The following is a 12,087-nucleotide window of genomic DNA, read 5'->3' on the forward strand; positions in this document are numbered from 1 at the left end:
CTTTATGGTCCCCTGATATATTTATAAATAGTTATTAGGTCACCACTAAGCCTTCTTTTTTCTAAACTAAATAACCCCAATTCTGATCATCTTTCTGGGTAATGTAGTCCTCCCATTCCCTGTATTACTCTGGTTGAGCGTCTTTGAACTCTCTCCAGCTCCACTATATCTTTCTTGTACACTGGTGCCTAGAACTGTACACAGTATTCTATGTGTGATCTGACTAGTGATTTGTACAGCGGTTAAATTATTTCCTTGTCGTGGGCATCTATGCCCCTATTGATGCACCCCATGATTTTATTTGCCTTGGCAGCAACTGCCAGACACTGGTCACTAAAGCTAAATTTACTGTTAACTAAGACCCCTAAGTCCTTTTCAATGACAGTCTTCCCAAGTGTTCTCCCATTTAATACATAATCCCAGCCCGGATTTTTTCTCCCCACGTGCATTACCTTACATTTCTCAGTGTTGAACCTCATCTGCCACTTCCCAGCCCAAACCTCCAACCTATCCAGATCCATTTGTAACAGTGCACTGTCCTCTATTGTGTTAACCACTTTACAGAGTTTAGTATCATCTGCAAAGATTGCTACTTTACTATTCAACCCCTCTACAAGGTCATTAATAAATATATTAAATAGAAAAGGACCCAAGACTGACCCCTGTGGTACCCCCACTAGTAAAAGTCACCCAATCAGAATAAGTACCATAAATAACCACCCTCTGTTTCCTATCAATGAACCAGTTACTTACTCACTTGCACACATTCTCCCCCAGCTCAATCCTTCTCATTTTATGCACCAACCTTTTATGTGGCACTGTATCAAATGCTTTGGAAAATCCAGATATACAACATCCAGCGATTCACTCTGGTCCAGTCTGGAGCTCAACTCCTTATAAAAGCTGATCAGGTTAGTTTGACAGGACCGATCCCTCATAAAGCCATGCTGATATGGAGGCATACATTTATTTTTATCAAGATACTCCAAAATAGCATCTCTTAGAAAACCCTCAAACAATTTACATACAACGGAGGTTAACCTAATAGGTCTATAATTATCAGGGTCAACTTTTGACCCCTTTTTAACTATTGGCACCATATTTTCTATGCGCCAGTCCTGGAGAACAGACCCTGTAACTATAGAGTCCTTGAATATTAAAAATAGGGGTCTGTCTATTACAGTGGGGATCAAAAGTTTGGGCACCCCAGGTAAAAATTTGTATTAATGTGCATAAAGAAGTCAAGGAAAGATGGAAAAATCTCCAAAAGGCATCAAATTACAGATTAGACATTCTTATAATATGTCAACAAAAGTTAGATTTTATTTCCATCATTTACACTTTCAAAATAACAGAAAACCAAAAAATGGCGTCTGCAAAAGATTGGGCACCCTGCAGGGTTAATATCTTGTACTGCCCCCTTTGGCAAGGATCACAGCTTTTTGTAGCCAGTTAAGAGTCTTTCAATTCTTGTTTGAGGTATCTTTGCCCATTCTTCCTTACAAAAGTCTTCCAGTTCTTTGAGATTTCTGGGCTGTCTGTCACGCACTGCTCTTTTAAGGTCTATCCATAGATTTTCAATTATGTTGAGGTCTGGAGATTGTGAAAGCCATGGCAAAACCTCCAGTTTACACCTCTTGGTGTAATCCCCTGTGGATTTCAAGGTGTGTTTAGGATCATTATCCATTTGTAGAAGCCATCCTCTCTTTAACTTCAGCTTTTTCACAGATGGCATCAAGTTAGCATCCAAAATTTAATGAAATTTTACTGAATCCATTTTATGGACAGAGGTTCTTTTCATTAAATTCTGTTCCCCTTCTTCTCCAAACGTACCTTTGCTAATTCCGGCCAAAAAGTTCAATTTGCAAAGTTCAAACGCTGATTGTGGTGAGGACGTGGAAGAGGTTTTCTTCTGATGACTCTTCCATGAAGACCATATTTGTACAAGTATCTCTGTATAGTGGAATAGTGTAACACAACTCCAATGTCTACCAGATCTTTCTGGAGGGATTGTGCAGTCAAACGAGGGTTTTGAATTGTTTTTCTCACAATCCTGCGAGCTGTTCTGTCTGATATTTTTATTGGTCTTCCAGATCTTGCTTTAGCTTCCACTGTTCCTGATGACTGTCATTTCTTAATTACATTCCGAAAAGAGGATATTGACATCTGAAAACGTTTTGCTATCTTCTTATAGCCTTCTCCAGCTTTGTGAGCGTCAACTATTTTCAGTTTAAGATTTCTAGACAACTGCTTAGAATAACCCATGGTGCTGATTGTTGGGGCAAGGTCAGATGAGTCTGGGCATTTAAAACATTTGAGATTGACATCACCTGGTCTTCCCAGATGATGATTGAGAACAATCCATGACACTGGCAGTTCTTAGCTTTGCAAAGGGGGCAGTGCATGCTATAAATTCTGCAGGGTGCCCAAACTTTTGCAGACGCCATTTTTTTGTTTTCTTTTATTTTGAAAGTGTAAATTATGGAAATAAAATCTAACTTTTGTTGACATATTATAGGAATGTCTAATCTGTAATTTGATGTTTTTTTGGAGATTTTTCCATTTTTCTTTGGCTTCTTTATGCACATTAATACAAATTCTTACCTGGGGTGCCCAAACTTTTGATCCCCACTGTAGTGTGCTATTTTGTACCTGTTAACCTCTCAAGGGCCTACATACTGTGAAAGGACAGCCAAAAGTAATCACCGGCTGGTCTTTTTACTCAGATACTTTTTAAGTGTACTGTAGCGCATTTTTCTGCCCTCATAAGTGCATACCACATACCTACATCCAAGTAGGGTACTATTTTGTACCTGTCAACCTGTCAAGGGCCTACATACTGTGAAAGAACAGTCAAAAGTACATAGCTGCTGCTGTTCTAGACAAATACTGTTTTAAATGTAGTGAAGCGTGTTGTACTACGCATGTCAGGCAGAGAAGTGGCAGGATGTGCACAGAGGAGTGGCAGAGGCCTAAATTCATCAAGCAGAGGTCACAGTAGACTAGGGGCGGGTGGCAGCAGGAGTCGCAGCGAGAGGCCTGAGCTCCCAATATCAGCTAGCGGTCCTGTCTCGACCAGTAACCCATTGGCCGTCATCGATTTGTTAACACGGTCATCCACTTCATCACAAGTGACATCTGATACCCCCAGTCAACAGTCGGTAGGTTCATCAGACACAACCCTTAGTTGGCATGGCCCAGGAGCAGTCCATATCCTCCAATTGCCTATGTCCAATGCTGTTCCCTCCCCTAAAGAAGTGTCTTATGCTCTGGGTTCAGCTCCACTATTGAGTGAGGATGATCTAATAGAGGACAGTCAGCAGCTACTGCCCAGCCAAGAAGTGGAGGAGACATCTGCCACTTCCCCCACTAGGCGGCAAGTAGTGATGAGGAGAGTGACGTGGGAGGCGGTGTTGCCAGGGTTCAGGGTCCTAAAGCAGACACTGTTGAGGAACCTAAGGAGGACATCAGTGACATGCAGACACTTGTTGATGATGATAAAGCCGATCGCAATTGAGAGCCGGGTTCAGAAGGGACTTCATCATCATCAGGAGAAGAGAGTTGCAGGTTGCCCGTGAGACAGCAGCTGAGCCAGCAAGGTGGTAGCATGGTTGTCAGTCAGCGTGGTGGCAGAAGTGGAAATTCTGGAACCAAACGTGCACAAGGGAAACCTGTGACAGTGTGCGACTCCGCCTCCTCATCCTCCACCGTGTCCTCAGCCTCCACTGCCCAGACAAGTCTCAGTGCCCCTTCAGCATAGTCGGTGTCATACTGTTCTTCACATGGTTTGCCATGGGGGAGGAACTGCTAAAAGTCACACGGGGGAGGAACTGCTAAAAGTCATGCGTAAAGAAATTGGAGCATGGCTTACTCCATGAAAACTGGAAATGGGAACCATGGCTGACAAGAACATTTTGCATGCGCTGCGACTGGGAAGGCTGAGCCATGCGCCCTGCATGGCACACGTGTTCAATCTGGTTGTGAGACAGTTCCTGAAATGTTCCCCCCATTTGCAAGACATCCTAACAATGGGAAGGAAACTTTGCATGCACTTCCGCCACTCGTACACTGAATTCCACCCTCCATATGTTTGACCGTCTGTACAAATAGAGAAAAGCCATCACTGATTTCTTGATGATTCAAGGGGATAGGGGTAACTTCAATGTGAACCAGTGGCAGCTCATACGTGACACCTGCCGTTTGCTCATGCCCTTTGAGGAAGCCACATTATTAGTAAGTCGCCAGGATTACGGGATGAATAACGTCATTCCACTGCTTAATTTCTTGGCGCCTACATCTTACGGCCACATGAGCCCTGTGGGGGCTAACTGGAGGAGGGGGAGAGGCACAGTGGAACACAGTTTAGGATTCACCAAATGGGTGGTTTTTCTAGTAATCTGACAGGAGAGGAGGAGCAGGAGCAGCCAGAGGAGCTAGAGGGTTATGAGGAAGGCGAGACAAAGGACTCAGACACACCGTGGCAGTATGCAGTGTAGATGGAGGCAGGGAGTCCCTCCAAGTCACTTGCACAAATGGCACGATGCATGCTTGCTTGCGTAGTGACAGCCGAATTGTCACCATTAGGCAGCAGAATGTCTTCTGGATATCCACCATATTGGACCCTCGCTACCGCCTCAAAATAGGGGCCTTTTTTACACCTACTGAGAGAGAGGACAAAGTAACCTACTACAGAGGCATCCTATGTAGTCAGTTGTCCAATGCCTTTCGGTGCCATCGTCCATTCTCGCAGGTCTGAATCGGGGGGGCCCCCTGCCCTCACCTTACACTGCCATGGCTGCTGGGGAGAGGTGGGGTGGCAGGAGCAGTACCAGCTCCATCAGCAGCAGCCTGAGTCTACAGACGCTGATGAGTAGCTGCTTTCTTCACCAGCAAATCATCAGGTACACCTGGAGCAGGACCTGAACCAGCAGGTGGGGCATACCTTGACATGCCCATGCTAACACACCTTGAAGATCTGCTGGACTTCTTGGCAGCCAAACTTGATTTGTGGCCGCAACTAGCAGAGTTTGCCATGGAAAAGCTGTCCTGTCCGGCCAATAGTGTGCCATATGAGCGGGTGTTTAGTGTGGCAGGGGCCATAGTAACCCCAAGGAGAACTTGTTTGTCCACAGAAAATGGGGAGAGACTGACCTTTGTGAAGATGAATCAGGCATGCATCAGCCAATGCCTAATGCATCAGAGTAGATTGACCATGGTGCCACACCAACACTTCACAAATATGGATAGTGCCAAACAGATTTAAAGCGCTGCTCCCCAGTTACAAACATTCCTCCGCATCAGACCTTTTTTCACCCACCTTTGTCACCAGGTACTGGTATTGCCACCCACCGCACCACTCTGTCACCGGGTCACTTTCAGGGCTCCTGATGCTGCCACCTCCAGGCTGTCCCATTCAGCCACTATATGGTCTTTTCTCATGCTTCAGCCAACTCCAGACTGTGCCATTCAGCCACTATATGGTCTCCTCATGCTTCAGCCACCTCCAGACTGTGCCATACAGCCACTATATGGTCTCTTCATTCTGCCACAAACTCCATGCTAAGCCATTTAGACACTATATGGTCTCCTCATGCTTCAGCCACCTCCAAGCTGTGCCATTCAGACACTATATGGCCTCCTCATGCTTCAGCTACCTCCAGGCTGTGCCATTCAGACACTATATGGTCTCCTTATGCTTCAGCCACCTCCAGGCTGTGCCATTCAGGCACTATATGGTCTCTTCATGCTTCAGCCACCTCTAGGCTGTGCCATTCATCCACTATAGGGTCTCCTCATGATTCAGCCACCTCCAGGCTGTGTCATTCAGCCAATATATGGTTTACTGATGCTGCTAGTCCTGAGCCTGGGCCTACATTGTTTTATTGTAGGATTAGCTACCATAAATATTAAATTTTTCAATTTCAAAATTCATTTTTCAATCCTAGGGATTGTGAAGCCCTAGTGTCTTCTCATGCTGCTTCCAACTCCAGGCTGTGCCATTCAGACAATATATGGTCTCCCCATGCTGCCAAAATCTCCAGCCAGTCATTCAGCCACTATATGATCTCCTCATACTGAAGCCACCTCCAGGCTCTGTCATTGTGCCGCCATGTGACATGTGACTCCTTGTTAAATTTGGTCCTTTGTACCCACACGCCGGGGCCCAGGGCACTAAAACTTGGGAATTAAAATTTCAATTTCAAAATCTTCAATTTCTATTTTGAAATTTTACATTTAAAAATCTTAAATTTCAATGGTCTCCTCATGCTTCTGCCAACTCCAGGCTGTGCCGCTCAGACACTATATGGAATCCTCATGCTTCAGCCACCTCCAGGCTGTGCCATTCTGCCACTATATAGTCTCTTCATGCTTCAGCCAACTCCATGCTGTGTCATTCAGCCACTATATGGTCTCCTCATGCTTCAGCCACCTCCAGGCTGTGTCATTCAGCCAATATATGGTTTACTGATGCTGCTGGGCCTGAGCCTGGGCCTAAAAAATTGTATGGTTGCACTAGCTACCATAAATCTTCAGTTTAAATTTAAAAATTAATCTTTTAATCTTAGGGATTGTGAAGGCCTAGTGTCTACTCATGTTGCTGCCAACTCCAGGCTGTGTCATTCACTATATGGTCTTCTCATGCTTCAGCCACCTCCAGGCTGTGTCATTCAGCCAATATATGGTTTACTGATGCTGCTGGGCCTTTACCGGAAAATTTGGCAAATCGGCCAAATCGAATTTTTCAAAAGTTCACTCATCTCTAACAGCAGACCATAATGAATAATACAGTATCAGTTTAGATGGCAGGTATTATCGCCTCCCTTATATAATAGGTATACATCTATAGGTTTGCATTAGCAGGCAGCAAACATCCTTGCGATTCAGTTATACTTCTGCACTGCATGGAGCAGATCTGTAGTCATGGCTGCTTGCTATGATTTAAATGAATAGAAATCCTAAAAACCTGTCAACCTGATACATAGTTCTACAGTCATTTTGTTTAATGTATGTGTTTAGCACATAGGACTGCTGCACATGTATCTGGTATTATGGGCCTCACAGAGTGTAACTATTTCTTTGTGGTGCCACAAATTGGGATTATTGTTTTGGGGGAGCAATGGGAGTTTATTACTATGGGTTGAATAAATGGGTATTATTACTGTTTGGGAGCACAAAGGTGGACTGTATTACAGTGCAGCACAAAGGATGCATTATTGCATCCTTTGTGCTATGGATTACTAAAGCAGGCCCTAGTATTCTGTGGGGCAAAATGGGGGCGCTTACAGAGTAGGAAACACGGATTGGCATTGGAAGTAGCAGCAGAATGAAGAGTTTGTGTATATTTGGTTTGCACACACCGAATGTAGTATTTGGTATGGGCACTTATTGACATTTGATATGCACGCTCACTGGCAGTGAGCACACTTAATCTATATGTCCTTGTTGTACTTTTCATATATATATATTTTTCCCTAGTACATATGTAAATGGTTGGCAGGATTTTCATTTGTTCAACTAGCAGCATTTGAGGCCATATCTTAGGACTTAGCTGCAGTATATATGACTATTGTTGAACTGGTATATGTCTATTGTGGCATGTGTGACCACCAATACTGCAGTTTTTAAAAGAACTAAAAGAACAACAGGGGACAATATAACAAGAATGTTATGGCAACATCTAAACACAGGAGTATTTATTACGTGACTGTAATTGAAAACTTATGTTGTTGCATGACCGAACAGAGAAATGTAATATTTATTCATGGTAGAAACCCTTTAATATACATTAATTATTTTTTTATTATTAACGTACAAATATTGCTTTCATAAGGTGGCAAACACCTCATTTTATACTTAGTTTTTTTTTCTGCTCCCCAACTGTCAACAATACCAGATGGTAATATTAGATATATATCGCCATTAAACACACTATAGGAGAATATGATCACAATTATTTCAGAATGCATTGCTGCCTACAAATGACAAATAGTTTTACTTGGATGACAGTATAAGAATGGTTTATAGACTATACAATTTTCCAATTTTTTCAATTGCCGGGGAGATCACCACAGGATGCTGCTTTGCTGCCATCATTATTTGTAGATGTAAGAGCAATTCATTTGTAACTGTGTTTTCATCAGATACTATTCTCACATTCAGAAAGCAGCTAACTGTCTTCATCCAGACCAAACACAGCATTCACATGCTGTGTTGTTTGGTCCAAAGCCACAGAGGAAGGCTGACAGCACAGCAGAGGGCTTGGCTGGCACAGCTTCAATTATACATGTGCCCAACCACCTTTGACAATAATATGGAAGAAAAAGCTTCAGAGGTGGACTGGAAATATCAACACCAGTATTCTTTCTCGGATATGGTATAGCTACTCTATATTACAGGTATAATTGGTAAGGAAAGAAACATTCCCATTAGAAATACACTAGAATATCAGATAGATCAAAGACTGCACAGAAGGATTGTGCTGGGTAAAATAATAATGATTATTTACCAAAATATAAATAAAAAGAATAATGATGAGATAAGCTCTCTGTAGTGTTTCGAGATGTTATGAACTACAAGCAAAAACATAGACAACATACATAGTAAAAGGAGCCAACAACGAAATAACAAAATTCCTAAGTTCTACAGAAAAAATGGACATAGTCACAGTTATATACCAAGAAAATCTGTTGTCATACAGATTGTCATACTCAGCCTATCAAGTAAACTACACCTCAATTCATACAGTTTGTGGCTCTAAAATGCTACGAAATAAAGCAAACATGGCAGTACACTCATCATATAGAGCATTATCTGCAGCATTTTCACCATGCCTTCCATCACACTTCCATGACACTATAAATACATCATCAATATATTATTATGAATAATTTAGATATGAATATTCAATGTGGAATGTCTTCATATGTAAATGATTGTTTTAGTAGATGTCCTTCCAATAGACAAAGGCCCACTGTGCCTATAAGTAAATCTGGTTCTTACAAAGATAGAAAAGAGTGGCACTGCTGACAACCACCGGGTCTTATTCTACAAAGGATACACGCTGGAGGTATACATCAAACAGGTATACTCGCACAGGTCGGTCCCATCGGCAGTGCTAGGTGAAACAGGTAACAGTCAAAGAATAGCATATACAAGAATAAATTCACACCTGCACTCACCGCAAGGGTACCGCAACTCCAGCCTCATTCGTCCAGTGCCTCCAAAGACCAGGCATCTCAGATGTGGAGCGCTAAGAAAAGGCGACTGCCAGCGGCCTCGTTTACCTCTTTTAAACGAGGCTGGATGAAGCGCATAGTGATTGCATGAAACCACTGGCAGTCGCCTTTTTTGAGCGCTCCACATCTGAGATGCCCGGTCTTTGTTTGGAGGCACTGGACGAGTGAGGCCGGAGTTGCCGTACCCTTGCGGTGAGTGCAGGTGTGAATTTATTCTTGTATATGCTAGTAAATCTGGTTCTGCTTATCTTCTGATTTACATGTGTATATGTGTTCAGGGTTGAATCTAGAAATGTTATGTATCATGCCGGTGAACTTTGCAAATTAAAGGAATGTCATAAAAAACTATGTGAAACAAAATGTACACACAGACATGTTAACAGTTTTGATTGAGTCCCCTTCCAATCTCTAGATATAGCCAGGAGAAGTGTACGGCAGCATGTTTATCTTCCCAGCTTGCAGTTCAATCCAACTCATTACAGGAAAGTGTAAGTCTATGGAGCCCACTTTCTGCGTTATGGGAATGGGAGTCCAAAAGGAAGTTGTACTGTGCAGTGTCCATATTTACAGAAAAAGAGCAGATACTGAGAATTACATTCAGCATACAGGACAAAAGAAGTGTTTACAGACAGAATAGGGGCAGCTAGAGAGTGATACCTACTGCATACACAAACACCACTTTCACACAAACTGACATCACTTGCATATATCGCAAACCTATCACGTATGGATGCTGACATTTACCGCCACATATTGGCAGTTGTCCTATTTAGTTTAATTGGCTGAACACAGTCAACTTCTGATTATGTGGGAGCCATTTCCCGCGTATATACATCTATTTAGCAGGAGTCAATAGTGCAGCAGACCATATGTGAATTGACACATACACATGTATACAACCCCTCATCTGAAGCTTACATATTCATTTGCTGTGCCCCCACCTCCATGTAAAATAACTTGTGGATGCAGCAATTTTTTCTGTCATAGCACCACTGAGTTTTCTTTTGAACTTTTCTCGTAGATATAGAGGAATGAGGGCATTTTTTTTGTTGGATGAGTCACATTAGGGTACACATAATATATTAAAAAATCTTAGTTTGGGGGAGGAGGGAAAGAAAAAATACAATGTTGGGGTTTTGTTTTTACAGCATCTGGTGTCCAGAATAATAGCAGATAATGAGACTATACCCAACATATAGAAAAAGAAAAGAGGATGTGACTAGAGGATAAGACATGATGTTACAGCAGAATAGTAAGTGCAGATGTAGAGGTGACTGGAGGATAAGACACAATGTAATAACAGAACAATGAGTGTAGCTCTGGAGGTGACTAGAGTAAAAGGGAACTAATACATACGGTGATTATTGGCCAAACAGGCTGACATTGCCTACGTAATAGTGCCAGTCGGGGAGATTTATCAAAACCTGTGCAGAGGAAGAGTGGTGCAGTTGCCCATAGCAACCAATCAGATTGCTTCTTTCATTTTCCACAGGCCTCTTTAGAGGCCTGTGGAAAATGAAAGAAGCAATCTGATTGGTTGCTATGGGCAACTGCACCACTCTTCCTCTGCACAGGTTTTGATAAATCTCCCCCAGTGAGTTGTTTTAATCAATCTAAAAATCATCCTGCGGCCCTCTTTACCTGGTTCTTGAGCCCTGTAATGGGCTCTGTAAACAAGTGCTGATCTAAGTATGGCGCTTGTTCCTAGAGACCATCGGGCCATCTAATAAGAACTTAAAGGGTCACTCCGCTACCAGCGTCCGGAACATTGAGTTCCGAACGCTGTGTGCGGGCTTCCGTATACACGTCCTCCCCCTCGTGACGTCACGCCCCGTCATGTGACATCACGTCCCGCCCCCTCAATGCAAGTCTATGGGAGGAGGCGTGACGGCCGTCACTCCCCCTTCCCATAGACTTTCATTGAGGGGGCAGGCCGTGATGTCACGAGGGGGCGGGCGTGAACCCGTAAGCCCGCACACAGCATTCGGAACTCAGTGTTCTGGACGCTGGGAAGCGGAGTAACCCTTTAAGACATAATCTAAGAGCAGAATAGTGAGTACAACTCAGGAGTATAAAGTAAGGTTATCATTTATCTGACACAAGTTTCTGTGGTATACATCAACGGCCCAGGAGAAAGGAAGGGCTGCGTATGCAACTGTCTAACCCAGTCAGACTTATTTATTTAAATAAATAATATATATATTTTTTTTTGTAGGACTTGAAATCATGGTCGATAACACTTTTGAGTCCCACACAAAATGATATACGTTCGCATATGTGCCAAACGTATGCCAGAAAATATGTTTTGTGTTGGATAGGTTTGAACCCTGCCTGAGACAGGACGTAACAGTAGACTAGTGACTGCAGGCAGCTCTAGAGGTGAATAGTAGACATGCTACACACAAATACATTACTCGTATTAACATCACTAATAAAGTTTACTTATCTGTCCTTTTCCTCTGTGCAGTAAGGCTTGTGGACCTGCAGTCATGTGACTCAAATCGGCGTGAGGAAGAGTTTCTCCACAGAAGAGATAGATCTGTGGACACCCCACATCCCCCTCGCTTCATCTGTCCTGCATACATCTGGGGCACATTGTACCCCTAGCTACCCTCCTGTGGGCCTACAGCTGTGCATAAACCTTCCCCAGCACTTGCTTTGCTCCATGATCTTGAGAAGTAGCAAGGCCTGTTTTACAAGGAGCTCTGGATCTCCAATGATAATCTGGCCCTGAGTGTGCCTAAGTAAATATATAAGATTAACAGTCATTTTTATGTACTATAATACTTTGTAGAAAAACAACACAGTCACTCTAAGGGCAGTATATTCTTGGGCCATGCACACAGAGTTA

At 43.0% G+C, this 12,087-nt stretch overlaps 1 long non-coding RNA gene across 1 annotated transcript in view; it reads left to right on the forward strand.

The window, feature by feature from the left end:
- Nucleotides 1–11,577, forward strand: part of LOC130357827 (uncharacterized) — a 48,394-nt gene extending 36,817 nt beyond the window's left edge. The window contains exons 2-4 of the long non-coding RNA XR_008889289.1: nucleotides 9,649–9,724; nucleotides 10,385–10,488; nucleotides 11,452–11,577. This is a non-coding gene — a long non-coding RNA (uncharacterized LOC130357827). The remainder of the gene's footprint in view (nucleotides 1–9,648; nucleotides 9,725–10,384; nucleotides 10,489–11,451) is intronic.
- Nucleotides 11,578–12,087: the final 510 nt, after the last annotated feature.

This window comes from Hyla sarda, chromosome 2 (assembly GCF_029499605.1).
Source record: "Hyla sarda isolate aHylSar1 chromosome 2, aHylSar1.hap1, whole genome shotgun sequence".
Taxonomy (NCBI): domain Eukaryota; kingdom Metazoa; phylum Chordata; class Amphibia; order Anura; family Hylidae; genus Hyla; species Hyla sarda.